Here is a 14,516-nt window from a genome sequence, read left to right on the forward strand (position 1 = left end):
GCCTTTTGGGGTACATTTCTGATAAAAGGGGCCCATTTTGCACACCAGTAAAGTAATAAACAAAACATAATTTTAATAAACTTCAAAAAAATTAAATTTGTTAAATTTTGACTTCAACACTGATAAAAAGGGCCCTTTTTGTACACCAGTAATAAACAAATCATAATTTTAATAACTTCAAAAAAAATTAAATTTGTTAAGTTTGTTAAGTTTGTTAAATTTGACTTCAATACTTTTCTATAATATTATATAGTGTAAAGATCAAATACAGATGTGGCTTAACATACAAATAAGTCTTAACAACCATTGGGTGTCAGCCCAATGGCCACCAGTCCGCATTCTAACCTGGATGTGGTGAGTTCGAGTCTTGCTCGTTCCCAATGCCCCTACGGTAGCGGATTTACCCCCAGACTCAGGCTTGCTGGGTGGCGGTCTGCGAGGTGGGATCACCGCGGCGGTTGGGAGGACCGTGGAATATCCCCCCCCCCCCCCCTACAAATAAGTCTTAACATAAGAAGTGAAGAAATTATTTATTTTTTAGAATTTTTTTATACATCTACTTAAGCATGATGTTTCATAACGTAAATTTTTTTTTGTATGTTTGTAAGTACGTAATTACGCTAGCGTAAATACATGCTATTTTTAGATTCTAAGACAAAAATACGTGCTAGACAAGATGGGAAATAAATTTCAAAAAAAAAAAAATTCCTCTTTTCACTTCTTATGTTAAGACTTATTTGTATCGGAACCTTACTCATATTATGTAATTATTTTTTTTGTTTATCTGGATGTTCAATATTATTCTATCATAATTTATGGTTCTTTTACCGGATCCATTTTTGATCTACCCAAATTATGCTACCGTACTGAAAGTTACCATATTGGCGAGTTGCACTCAACTCATGACCTCACCCCTAATTAGCATAATGTCTCAGTCTTACACCAACTAGAACAATCTCACTCATCATTCATGCATCATACAGATGCCTCACAAAATGAATATGTTAAGTTACCAAAGCAACTAGGACTATCTCTGTATGCTGCACAAATAGACCTTTATATTTGGTAACCTCAAGAGGAACCAACAACTACATTTGAACATAATTTTAGCATGAAAGGATCTGACGCGTACAACAAACCATGTTATGACTCTATGATGTGATATCAACTACGCTTTACAATCCATGTTGTAACAATTATTTTTTATATAACAGCGGGTGAGTATATTTGGTCTAAATCTAACAGCGGGTGGGTACAATATGAAAAAAACGCAACCTACCATCAAGATGAAGTAAAGAAGAGCAAATTGTTTGTTATTTTTTTCCACCTTCCCTTTATCTTTTTCATTGTAATATTAAAGTTGAAATTACAGAAAATTACATAAGAATGACAGGTAGACGGGCAACAAGCTGCGCCGCAAATCACTTTTAAATAGCAAATCCAATTCTACCGAAATAAGTAAAGGCAAATCCTTTTCAAGAAGATGTACTCTTTAAATGGGAATCACCACTTAACTAGCTCTGTACTTGTGAACTCCTAGTTGAAGTAGACTCGTTGAAGATTGAGGAAGTCACGTTGAAGAATGGAACATTCACCGTGCTATCAACGAAAATCTTTACAGATTGCGGGATTGGAGGCATGTTCACATCCACAACCCCTTCAAGAATACGTTCCACCTGACTCATTGATGGCCTACTCTTTTCCTCATCTTGGATACACCAATTTGCAACTTTAAAAACTTTTGTCACTTCTTCAACACTAGCTTCCCTATTTAACCTACTGTCTAATAAGCTAAGGATATCGCCTCCTCCCATAACAAGATTTACAGCCAAACTAGGGAAGAACGTAAAACTCGAACCTTCATGAGATTGTTCTGAATTTCTTTTACCGCATACTAATTCAAAGAGCAGCATTCCGTAGCTAAAAACATCTGCTTTGGCAGTGACAGGCACCCCTGATAACCACTCTGGAGCTAGATACCCCCGTGTCCCTCTCATAGTTGTCAACACCCTACTAAAGTCTCGGCTCACGAGCTTAGCTAGACCAAAATCCGCAACTTTTGGGCAGAAATCAACATCCAAAAGAATGTTTTCTGGCTTTATGTCACAGTGAATTATACAATCTCTGCACTTCTCATGAAGATAAACCAACCCTCTTGCAGTTCCAATTGCAATCTGATACCTAGTTTTCCAGCTTAGAACATTATCTTGTTTTCTGTGGAAAAGATGGAAATCTAGAGAACCATTTGGCATGTAATCATACACCAACAATTTGCGTTTACCTTCTCCACAAAACCCACGAAGACGTACAAGATTAACATGTTGGATGGTCCCAATTGTGCTGACTTCACTTCTAAATTGCTTCTCTCCTTGGCTAACACTTTCAAGTTTTTTAACTGCCACAACGGATGAATCACGCAGTACCCCCTTGAAAACAGAACCAAACCCTCCTCCTCCAAGTTTCTCCGAGAAATTTTTGGTGGCTCTTTGTAAATCTCTGTAGACAAACGCTACCAACGATCCATCCATTCTCGTTTTCCCAACCCATAACCACTTTTTTCTATAGATTATTAACATAATTAGACCCAGTACGAAAACCACGCCTGCAATGGACCCGACAACTTCACCAAGTTTATTCTTTTCATGAAACCGAGGCGGAAGATCTTTAGAAGCAACTTTGATGTAGATTGTTTTCCCATTAACATTGTCTTCCGAAAGATTCAAGAGCTCTACTTCCCAAACTGAGCATTGATTATCCGTAAAAGAGTAAGCATTGCACCGGCAATTGTTTAAACAGTTGGTACGGCATTCTCCAACATCCCCAACCGCCACAGACACATAATTTGGAGGGGAACTAGCGACTTCAACCATTAAAAACCCGGACGATTCCTTGTTATCCTCACATTCCAAATCCGTTTTTCGCACACACCCACTAGAGAAATCACTCTGATTCCAGTCATTTTCTGATTTTGGTTTGAAACCAGTCAAGCAATTACAGAATGGTAATAGAGTGAGTCTGCAAGTACCAAAAGCGCCACACAAAGCATATACCTCACACCTTCTTCTTGGCTGAACCCAAAACAAATTCAGTTGTTTTGTTAGTTGCTGAACTTGACCCGAAACATCGATTGCAAATCCAGGTATAATTGAAGAGTTATACACAGAATAAGTGAAGTAACTCTCGTTTTTGTTCGAAAAGAAGCTGAAATCATAAATGTAATCTATGTTATTCAACCTCATTTCAGGTATGAAGCTAAATATTTGTCCATTCCATGGACCACTTGTCCAGTATTGTTGGGACCCATTCCACTTGCTTACATACTCTTTAGTAGATGGAACAAGCTCCATAGAGAAGAGTCCTACACCAGGATCTTCATTGCTTCTCCATGAAGTAATACGTTGACTTTTCTTTGTTCTATTATCATAAGCAAGTTTAGCACCAGGTAACCAGGTATGAGCCGGGTGATCAAAACTTTGCCAAATGCGTTCATCTGGTTTTGACAATATGTCTCTCAAAACTAAGTTACCGTCGTCAAGAAGAACCGCAGTTACAGAATTCAAATCGATTGTGGTGATGTTTGTGGACCAAACTGGTACTTTGGACTCATTTAAGAGTACTATAAGTTACCATTTACAAATTTTAATTCTGAAATGAATCTATCAGAGATGGGTGTTTCTCTATTTGCTACCCAGACTATGGTAGAAGGGCTAGAAGATACCAGTTTATACCAGATGCCTATATAATAGTTAGAAGAATTACCTGCTCTGAAGAATGTTGGATTAATCGGGTTTGTTTACGGGTCACGCGGTTATCGGGTCACGGGTTCAGCGAGTCGGCACGTAATCGGGTCACAGTTCAAATGGCCGGTTATTTGTTTACGGGTCACACGGGTCTCCGGTCATGGGTAAAAAGATTGGAGCTGGATTCAGATCGGTTAGAACAATATTAATCACATGGTTATTTCTGAAGAAGCCCAGCTCAAAGTTTCCACCTTTGGATATGATTGTTTGGTTTCCAGTTAAAGACTGGTGTGCAGATATGGTGTCAGCTCCAGATGTGAGAGAAACTATGAGAGAGAAACATAAAAGGAGCAAATTCTCCATTAATGCTTGAACTGATACGGATACTGTATCACCAGCATTGGGTATTATAGAACTGACATATGAACGCAATTACATTGATTGAAAGTTGGATGGGCTTAATTTCTTGAAATATATGACATGTGGGTAGCGACGTCTTACCTTTCTTATTCAGAATTTCGTACTAAACGGCTTACAGCTTAGTAATACCAAGATGTGTCTCGTCTTCGGCTCGTCCCACACCGGCCCCCTCCCCCTCGTCACGTCGCCGGCGTCGCCTGGAAGACGGCAGCGACAAACTGCCTCTCTCTCTCTCCCCTTCATGTTTTTCTCTCTCTCCTTCTATTATATATATTGATTTTTTATTAAAGTGGGTAGTATTCCACACCCTTTGGGTAGTCCTCAAAGGGATGATCCTCCACCAATGTGACGTGGCGCCTATGTGACGGATAGTCCCCAAAGGGAGTACCCAAACCACACCCAATGGCCTTAGAAAGATGTTTCTCTCAAGTAGAGTTAAAGCATTGTTAGTTCCATGGTAGACCAGGGGCGGATCTACCCTTCAAGAAGAGGTAACCTCCGTTACCCCTTGACACTCCCGATGGTAGTGTAAATTTTGGAAAAATTTAACGTTTTTTCGATTTCGTTACCACTTTTCTTTGAAATGTTGCCCCTATAATAATTTTCTAGATCCGCTAGTGTGGTAGACATTGATATATAATTATAAAATAATTTTATATAACATTCTATGATAACATATTTCTTCTAATATTTTTTTTTACAAAATCTAAATACTTGGTATTGTTTTTGTTTTTATGTTCTAATATATTTTTTTTTAAAAACCAATTTGTGTACAAAATAAAGTATTTATCGATAATTTTTTGTAGAATCATATGTAAAAGTAATACAAAAATATATGTTTTTAAATTTTAGAAAAAAGTTTAATATAATATATATTTTAAACGAAAATTGAATTAATAAAAAATATCAAAATCATAAACATTTCAAATTTGAACTCATGTTATCACCAATTGTCAAACATCTTTCTCATAGAGTTACCATCATGGAAGACTTGTGAGACTTATATGACTTTGAAAAGAAGCATAATTTTACATCTTGAGAGTAAAGTTGTTCAAAAGAATTGCGTTTTATATTAGTGACGAAACTAGCCTATTAAATCAGGTGTATTCCAAAAAAATATTTTTACCATGCAATCATACAATATAAAAAAACGACAATAAATAAATCAAGTAAAACAAATACCTAACTAATTGGGCCACAATTTCAATCATATTGTTAGTAATTTGGACAATTGGGCCACTGTTTCAATCGATCTCCCTTATTCTACAAGTTTTGGTTGGTTAGGGGTATCTTTGGTATAAAACCAGAAAAAAATACACTATGAATACGCACTTGAGCTGTAGCCCGTGCTATGGCTGCTAAAGCATTGGGTCCGCCCTTGTTTCACATGAAGGTAGACAAGTTGCATACGTGTCTTCTCTACTTGTCGAAGGGCACCTCCAACGGTGCTTCACACGGACACTCTTCCCTCTTGCTACTCTTCCATCCGTTTCTCACTCATTCGAAATTTCAAACGCAACGCCCTCTCTCTCTCTCTTCTGTCTCGCCTCCCTCTCTCCTTTACTTGGCCGCCACCTCAGATGCAGACACCATTGAAGGTGTCCGTCCCAAACAAATTTGTACAAAAGATATTTGCTGGCCAAAGTTGAACACCGAAAAGTCTATGTTGTGACTCACTCTGAATTAATTGTTAACCCACCCCTGTTATTCTAGTCCTAACCACAAGAATAGTCATACGATGAAAGACACGTCACAAGACAGACTTTTTAATATAAATTTTATTATAGAAACACATAATTCCATGGGCATGCAGCTCGGGTGTATTTCAGCTCTAGTACCATATTTGAATTTATGCTTATAGCTTTTCATGATTTTACTAATTAATCACTTGCACGATAGAGGTGTAACATGGTAACACACTTAGATTAGTGTAAATTGGAACTTATGACAGTGTATTAACAATATTTGCCCATATGTTCATCAACCTTTTTTCTGATACATTTAACAATATTTTCAAAACTCTAAGAGATTCATATACTTAATTGATAAATTGTAAGGAGAATTGGGATGTTAAAAGAGGTGACTAGAATGGCGGGTTGGGTAACAAAACAAAATAAGTTTGGATTGAAATGAGCCATGCATTTTTAGGGCATGTTTGACTAAGCTTTTCGAAACAACTTATTGGCTTATTGACTTATCAAAAAGCAAATAAGTTGTTTTTGTGTTTGGCTAAGCCAAAAGTTCTTTTTGAAATGGCTTTTTGCAAAGAAGGAAAAGGAGATTTTGAAAAGCTAAGAAATTGTAACTTCTTGAGCTTATGACTTTTCAATAATCAAATTACTAAATTACCCCTTATATTTGTGTCCTTATATCTGTGTGCCCTACAACCAGTACAACGTTCATCCTCACATATGTTCTCGTAAACACAGCAACAAGCCGCCACATCGATTCCGGTTCCTTCTCTAGCGGCTCCCTTTTCCGGCGATTGTTCTCCACCTCCGGCGGCCCATTCTCCACCTGTTCGGCGCTCATCAGATCTGTTGTTCTCCACCTCAGGTATGTTTCCAATTCTCAGAGATTCCAATTCACAGCGATTGCATGTTAAATCTGTTTGAAATTCGATATATTTGCTGTTCGAAATTGCATCTTAAATCTGTTTCAAATTGGATCTGTTTGCTTGCTGTTCGATTAATCTCAGATTTGGATCTGTTAATACATGCTAAATATGTTTCAAATTGGATCTGTTAATGCATGCTAAAAACAAAATTAATGCATCTGTTTGTTGATTGTTGCTGGATATGTAAGTGTAAAAATCAGATTGGGTCTGCTTACTGGTTTTTTTTTTTTTTTTTTTGCATCTTAAATCAGATTTGCTGTATTGTTGATTGTTGCTGGATATGTAGTGTAAAAACAAAATTAACGCATCTGTTTGTTGTATTGTTTGCTATATGGGTTCGATTAATCAGATTTGGATCCATTTTTATGCGTATATGTATCAGATAATACATGCTTACCACACAAATGTTGTTGATTGTGAAACGTCAACTAAAAAGAATAAACCAAAATTCTTGTGGAATAATGATGCGTTTATGGACTTTGTCGAAGCTTGCAAGCTTGAATGTATAAAAGGGAGTAAACCTAGTGGTCACTTTAATAAGATTGGGTGGGAGAATATAGAAAAAACCATGAACGAAAAAACTGGCAAATTCTTTGATAGAAAACAACTTAAAAACAAAGGGGACTCCATGAAAAAAGATTGGAAGCTTTATGACCGCTTAATAAGGCTTGAAACTGGGATCGGTGGGACAAGAAGCTTAATCGAGGCATCGGATGAGTAGTGGGAGGAGAAAATAAAGGTAAGTTATTAATTAATGAATTTGTAATTGCAACTTGAAAATCCATTAATCAACCGTCTTATCTCGTAGGTAAACAAAGACTTTGTCAAATTTAAGGGTGCAAATTTGGAAATATTCGAGTCGCATTATGCTCCTTTATTTCGGGATTGTGTTGCCGTTGGGGATCAATCTCAGACGCCGTTGCAATTTTTAAACGATAACAATCCGAGCGATGTTCGCCTCGAGGAAAATGTGGAGGGGAAAGGAGAGAGTGACGAAATTAATTTAGGTGATGATGAGCCTATGTTTACCATTTTCATTGAAAGTAGTTCGAGTAAAAGGAAGAAGAATAAGGATGTTGCCAACAAACGTTCAACCAAGAGTAAAACTTCATCTTTTGAGGAAAAGCTAGATGTTGTACTTGATGCCTTATCAACAAAAAGCACTCAAACTTTTCCACCAAATGGTCCCTCGGCTACAATAGCGGATTGCATGAACATTGCCGTCACTTTTCCCGACTTTGAAGAAGGTTCAAAAAAGTATTCACAACCCTTGCGTGTCTTCATCAAAAAGCAAAACCGTGAAGCTTTTATGTATCCAATGACTCATGAAGCAAAGATGGAGTTCCTTACGTTACTTATGGAAGAATGACTTATTTAATAGTTTGACGTTTTAATTTCTGTGATCGTTTGACATTATGTTTGACATTATGTGTTTGACATTTTAATTTATGCTATCGTTTGACATTTAAATATATGTGATCATTTGACATTATGTGTTGTTTGACGTTTTAATTTATGCTATGGTTTGACATTTAAATACAGGATGGATAGTGACTACTCTGATTCAGATGACAGTGATGAAGAGTATATGGATGATGAGGTTATAGGATTTAAAAGGTTATGTGCCGAAGTTGTGAAAGGGATTATAATAGCTCGTAATTTGCGTATCGCGCGAACACCATGTCACACTTCGGAACACACTGGGCACCAGTTTATTATTGAAATTCTTAATGGCCATCCGAGACGGTGTTATGATATGTTTCGGCTGAACATACCTGTTTTTAAACAGTTATGCGTTGATCTTGTCACTAAATACGGATTGGAACAAACACGTCATGTGTCTATTGAGGAGTCGGTCGGAATCTTATTGATGACCTTGGCTCATGGATGTACAAATAGGTTCGTGCAAGAATCTTTTAATCATTCTCGGGAAACAATTCATAGACATTTCTATAGAGTTTTGGCAGCCGTGCTTAGGATGAGTGCTGATATCATCAAGCCAGCCGCAAATTATAATGATGATGTACCTGCACACATATTAAACAATCCTCGGTATTATCCAATGTTCGAGGTATTATCTAATGCTACAATTACTTTAATAAATGATTTAAATATGATATCGTTTTGTATTTGTAGAACTGCATTGGCGCTATAGACGGGACACACGTGAAGGCATCGGTTCCATTGAACGAACAACCGAAGTACATTGGTCGAAAGGGATACACTACACAAAATATAATGGTTGTGTGTGATTTTAACATGTGTTTTACATTTGTGTGGGTCGGATGGGAGGGGACTGCACATGACACGAGAATTTTCAATGAAGCGTTAGAGAGGCCGGAACTTCAATTTCCACATCCCACGGGTGGTTAGTATAATTTTAGTAATGTCATTTTTATGCTTTTAATACTTATTTAAAACGAATAACAACTGTTTTTTTATTTGCAGATAAATATTATGTTGTTGATGCCGGATACCCAAATACTAGAGGGTACCTTGCTCCATACAAAGGTACGAACATTCGTTATCATATACCGGATTTTCGACGTGCACAAACTAGTGCTATGCGTGCTCCTCGCGGACCAAAAGAGACATTTAACTATTACCACTCATCATTGCGAAATATCATTGAAGGTACTTTTGGAGTGTGGAAAGCTAGGTGGGCGTTATTGAGAGATATGCATGTTAATTTCACGTACGAACACCAAGTGAGTATTGTGATAGCGTCGATGGCGATCCATAACTATATTAGAAAGGCCGGTGGGTTTGATAAAGCATTTGTAGGTTTTTTTTATTAAATTAAACTTTTTATTAAGAGAAGAGAAACAAAAAAGCTAAGCCAAATACTTTTTAAAAAAACAACTTATTGACTTATGAAAGAATGTCCATTTTAATCATTTTACATCAATAAGCTTAGCCAAACACTTTTTAAAAAACAGCTTATTGACTTATTGGTTTTTCCCATCCCAAAAGCTAATCTAAACACTTTTTTTAAAAACTCCTTTTCAAAAACTCCTTTTCCCAAAAGTCCTACTAACTCTAATAAGCTTAGCCAAACATGCCTTTAATAGGGGTTTACCCCTAAACACCTTTTATCTTTCTTATTTGTAATTAACACATTAATTATGATTATGAGGTTATATTTTAAGAATAGTTATCTAACTCTTTAGATAAAAATATTTAAGAGGTAATATGCCAATAGACATTCGGTGACTTTCAACCCATTCCTCTTGTGGCTAGTTTATTTTATCCGTTGGAGAAGAAAAAATTAGTATAAATCAACTTATTTATAAGTATATGAATAAAAGAATTACTCTTTAATTTGCACTATATAAAGTAGGACGATAATTTCTAACGCAGCCGATTATAAAACAATGGTAACGAGTTAACACTAACCGGCGCGTTGCGGCGGGAGGTCAATTATTTAAAAAGTAAACCAAACCCAAAAAATATACACATAGAGGTAATTGATTTGCGATTTTTTATAAAAGAAAAAAGCATTTTCAAAAGATATAAAAATTGTTTTATTAAACTAGTTGGATGACCTGCCCGCGTTGCGGGGCGTTAAGCCGAATATTTCTTAGTTTAATAACATGTACGTATGTATTTTAGTTACCTGTGCATACTACTCATAAGACGATCTAAAAAAAAATTACATCGACTCAACCAATTAAACCAAAAGACTGCCATAGTTTTGCTAAAAAAAAGATGGCAAGCCTGAGTTGGGGGCAAAATAGTAAGCTGTCATAAACAATGAGCGAGTGTCAGACATCTCCTTGACAAAAAAGTTAATTTGAGTCAACCAAGTAAAATAAAAAAACCTATAGTTTTGAAAAGAAAAAACTAAGACGATGGGAAGAATACAAATTTTAACTCGGGGCAAAATCATAAGTTTTTAAAAGAGGGCAAATTCGTAATTTTTAGTTGGGGCAAAACCATAATTGTGTTTTGAAATGGGGCAAAATCGTTGTTTTGAACTAAGGGCAAAATCGTATTTTTTAGCTAGGGACAAAAACATTATAGTATTTTAACCTGAGGGTAAAAACGTAATTTTAAACTGTAGGCGAAATCGTATTTTTTAAAAGGGGGCAATTATAATTATATTATATTATACTAACATTAAAAAAAATAATAGGGCAGCCACCCATTTTCCACCAATTGGGTGGCAGAACTATTGTCGTCTAGAGTTATGCGTTGCCCGCGTTGCGTGGCGCTAAACAAAAAATTTATTAGTTTAATGACATGTACGCCTTTATTTCGGTTAGTTATACATGCTACTTATAACACGATAAAAAAAAGATGCATCGAGTTAACCAAATAAAGAAAAACACTATCATAGTTATGATAAAAAAAAATAACTAAAATGATGGCAAGCGTGTAATTTAGAGTTGGGGGCAAAACAATAATTTGTCAGGACCAGTTAGCGAGTAATAGGCAGCTGTTTGGCACGAATAAAAACTAAATTGAGTAAACCAACTAAAATAAAACACTACCATAGTTTTGGCCAAAAAACTATGGCAACATTGCAATTTTAGCCTGGGTAAAATCGTAATTTTAAAGTGGAGGTAAAATAATATTTTGAACTCAGTGTAAAACCATTTTTTTATTTTGAATCGGGGGCAAAGTCGTAATATTTTTACTGAAGGCAAAATCGTAATTTTTAGCTGTCAAAATCGTAAATTTAAGCTTGGGGCAAAGCATAAATTTAATTTCTAACTGGGGACAAGATCGTAAATTTAAACAGGGTATAAAATCGTAATTTGACAGGACCTATAAATAAATATTTTATACAAAAGAGAAAAAAAAAACATAAAGCCGCCGCCACTTTTGGCAAACCATTTGATTTTACTATTGAAAATGACATCATCAACTTGTGATTGTATTTATTGAAAATATTAGTTTAAATAATAAAAGTTATATTGAAATAGTATCTCTTTTAAAGAGTTAATTACATAGTTAGTCTCTGTAGTTTGCACAAAGTAACATACTTAGGTACTAATAGTTTAAAATCACATACTAGGGTATTAACTTTTCATTTTGTAACGTTTGGAGGTATTAACATTATTTGTAGGTTTAAAATCACATTCTATTAGTACCTAAGTATGTTATTTTGTGCAAACCACAAGGACTAACTATGTTAATACCCTAGAAGTTAATACCTCCAAACATTACAAAATGAAAAGTTAATACTCTAGAAGGTGATTTTAAACTATTAGTACCTAAATATGTTATTTTGTGCAAATCACAGGGACTAACTGTAGAGAATGATAATTCCTTGATTTCTTTCATTCACCATAAACCCTATATAAAGATACAACGCAATCTCCTATTTATGGAGATAATTGATACAAAAGACACACTAATTACAATACTATAAATATGGTGTCTATTACACCCCCGCAGTCGAAGCGGGAGGCGAACGTATGCTTAGACCGGAGCAAAAATCATCGAAGAGGACTCGAGGAAGGCCCTTGGTGAAGATGTCGGTGATCTGAAAGCGGGAAGGCATGTGAAGGATACGAACCAGGCCTTTTTGAACATGTTCTCAGACGAAGTGAATGTCGAGCTCGATATGCTTGGTTCGTTGATGCTGAACCGGGTTCCCCGATAAGTAGATGGCACTGATATTGTCACAATAGACGAGGGAAGCTTTGTTCAAGGGATGATGTAGCCCAAGAAGCAAATTACGCAACCAACATACCTCCGCAACGACGTTGGCAACCCCTCGGTATTCAGCTTCGGCACTAGAACGGGAAATAGTAGATTGTCTCTTAGAGGACCATGAGATCAGGTTATCACCGAGGTAGACACAGTACCCAGATGTGGACTGACGAGTATCAGGACAACCGGCCCAGTCAACATCAGTATAGGCACGTATGGAGAGTGTCGCAGAAGCGTGGAGATGAAGACCATAGTCAACAGTGCCCTGTAAGTACCTGATAATACGCTTAAGAGCGTTCCAGTGAGCCACACAAGGAGAATGCATGTGCATACATATTTGCTGAACAGCATATGCGATTTCGGGTCTAGTGAAGGTGAGATACTGTAATGCACCTGCAAGGCTTCGATAGGTAGTAGAATCATCAAATATCAAATAATGAATCCGGTTCACTGACCAATTTACTCTGAGTGTCGACCGGGGTCGCGACAGGTTTGCATGAGTCCATACCTGCACGATGAATTAGGTCTTTTGCATATGCATGTTGAGATAAGAAAAGTGTGTCCCCCGTTCTAGTGACCGAGATGCCCAAAAAGTAAGATAAGGGTCCCAAATCTTTCATAGCAAATTCACCTGCAAGAACGGTCATGAGCCGTTGGCGTAGTTGGTCAGAAGAGGTGGTGAGAATGATATCGTCCACATAGATTAGAAGGTAGGTAACATCATGACCGTGGTGATAAATGAATAGAGAATTATCGGTCTTGCACTGGGTAAATCCATGCTGAAGAACAAAATCAGTGAACCGTTGATACCAAGCCCGGGATGCCTGTTTGAGGCCGTAAAGGGATTTCCTGAGTCGGCACACATGATCAGGGAAGTCCCGATGTCGAAATCCCATTGGTTGGTGCATGTACACAGTTTCCTGCAAGTGGCCGTGTAGAAATGCATTGGTAACATCCAATTGGTGGATCGGCCAGGATTTAGAGAGAGCCAAAGTGAGAACCGTCCGTATAGTGGTGGGTTTCACCACCAGACTGAATGTTTCACCACAGTCAATTCCAACCTGTTGACTACGACCATCACATACCAACCTTGCTTTGTACCATTCTAGAGAGCCATCAGAACGAAATTTGTGCTTCAAAAGCCACATACTACGAATAATGTTCATGTCCGAGCGACGTGGTACTAGTTCCCAAGTCTCATTTTTAATAAGTGCACTAAATTCGTTTTGCATGGCATCATACCATACCATTCAGGTGTGGACAAGGCAAGGTGGGGAGTTTTCGGAATTGGAATAATGGACGTGGTGTTAAGGTTGAAAAGTTGTTTGGGCTTGGTGATCCCGTCCATTGCTCGTGTACGCATGGTACGGGTTGGTGGCTGTGGGACGGGGTGAGGTGGGGTCGGCTGTAGGACGGAGTGAGGTGGGGTCGGCTGTGGTGAGATCGGCTGTGATGAGATCGGCTGTGGTGGAATTGAGTAGGAGGGAGGGGTAGTCTGATGTGAGGAGGAGGGAGGATTGTGGGCGATAGGTGTTGGGTCCAATGTGTGGGCTGAAGACGGGCCTGAAGAAGGCACATTTGGGTTAGGTGATTGAGGAGGGGGTAGTGAGGAAGGGAGTGAAGGGATTGGGCCGGCTGAAGCTGGGCCGAGGTTAGTGAGGGGTGGGCCGTTGGGTGTGACATTGGATTGGGAGGAATGGACAGAATCTTGCAATAGAGGGTGTAAAGGTGGGGAAATAAAAATATAGTCAATATTGGTGTTGGAGTGTTGTATGGAGAAGGGATAAATGGCCTCCTCAAACTGAACATGACGAGAGATAAATATTTGATTATTAGAAATGTCAAAACATTTATATCCGTGATGGTTTGAGGGGTAACCGAGAAAAACGCACGGTTTGGAGCGGTTGGTGAGTTTATTGATGGTGGTGGAGGGGGTGATGGGATAGCATAGACAACCAAACACGCGAAGATGAGTGTAGGTTGGAAGGACATTGTATAGAAGGGTAGTGGGGGATAGAAATTTTTGAGTTTTCTTAGGGAGAATGTTGAGAAGGTAGGTAGCGGTTTCAAGGGCATGA

At 37.6% G+C, this 14,516-nt stretch overlaps 1 pseudogene; it reads right to left on the reverse strand.

Annotated features, from left to right (window-relative positions):
* Window positions 1–1,322: 1,322 nt before the first annotated feature.
* LOC110923351 lies at window positions 1,323–4,396 on the reverse strand (annotated as a pseudogene).
* Window positions 4,397–14,516: the final 10,120 nt, after the last annotated feature.

This window comes from Helianthus annuus, chromosome 17 (genome assembly GCF_002127325.2).
Source record: "Helianthus annuus cultivar XRQ/B chromosome 17, HanXRQr2.0-SUNRISE, whole genome shotgun sequence".
NCBI lineage: Eukaryota > Viridiplantae > Streptophyta > Magnoliopsida > Asterales > Asteraceae > Helianthus > Helianthus annuus.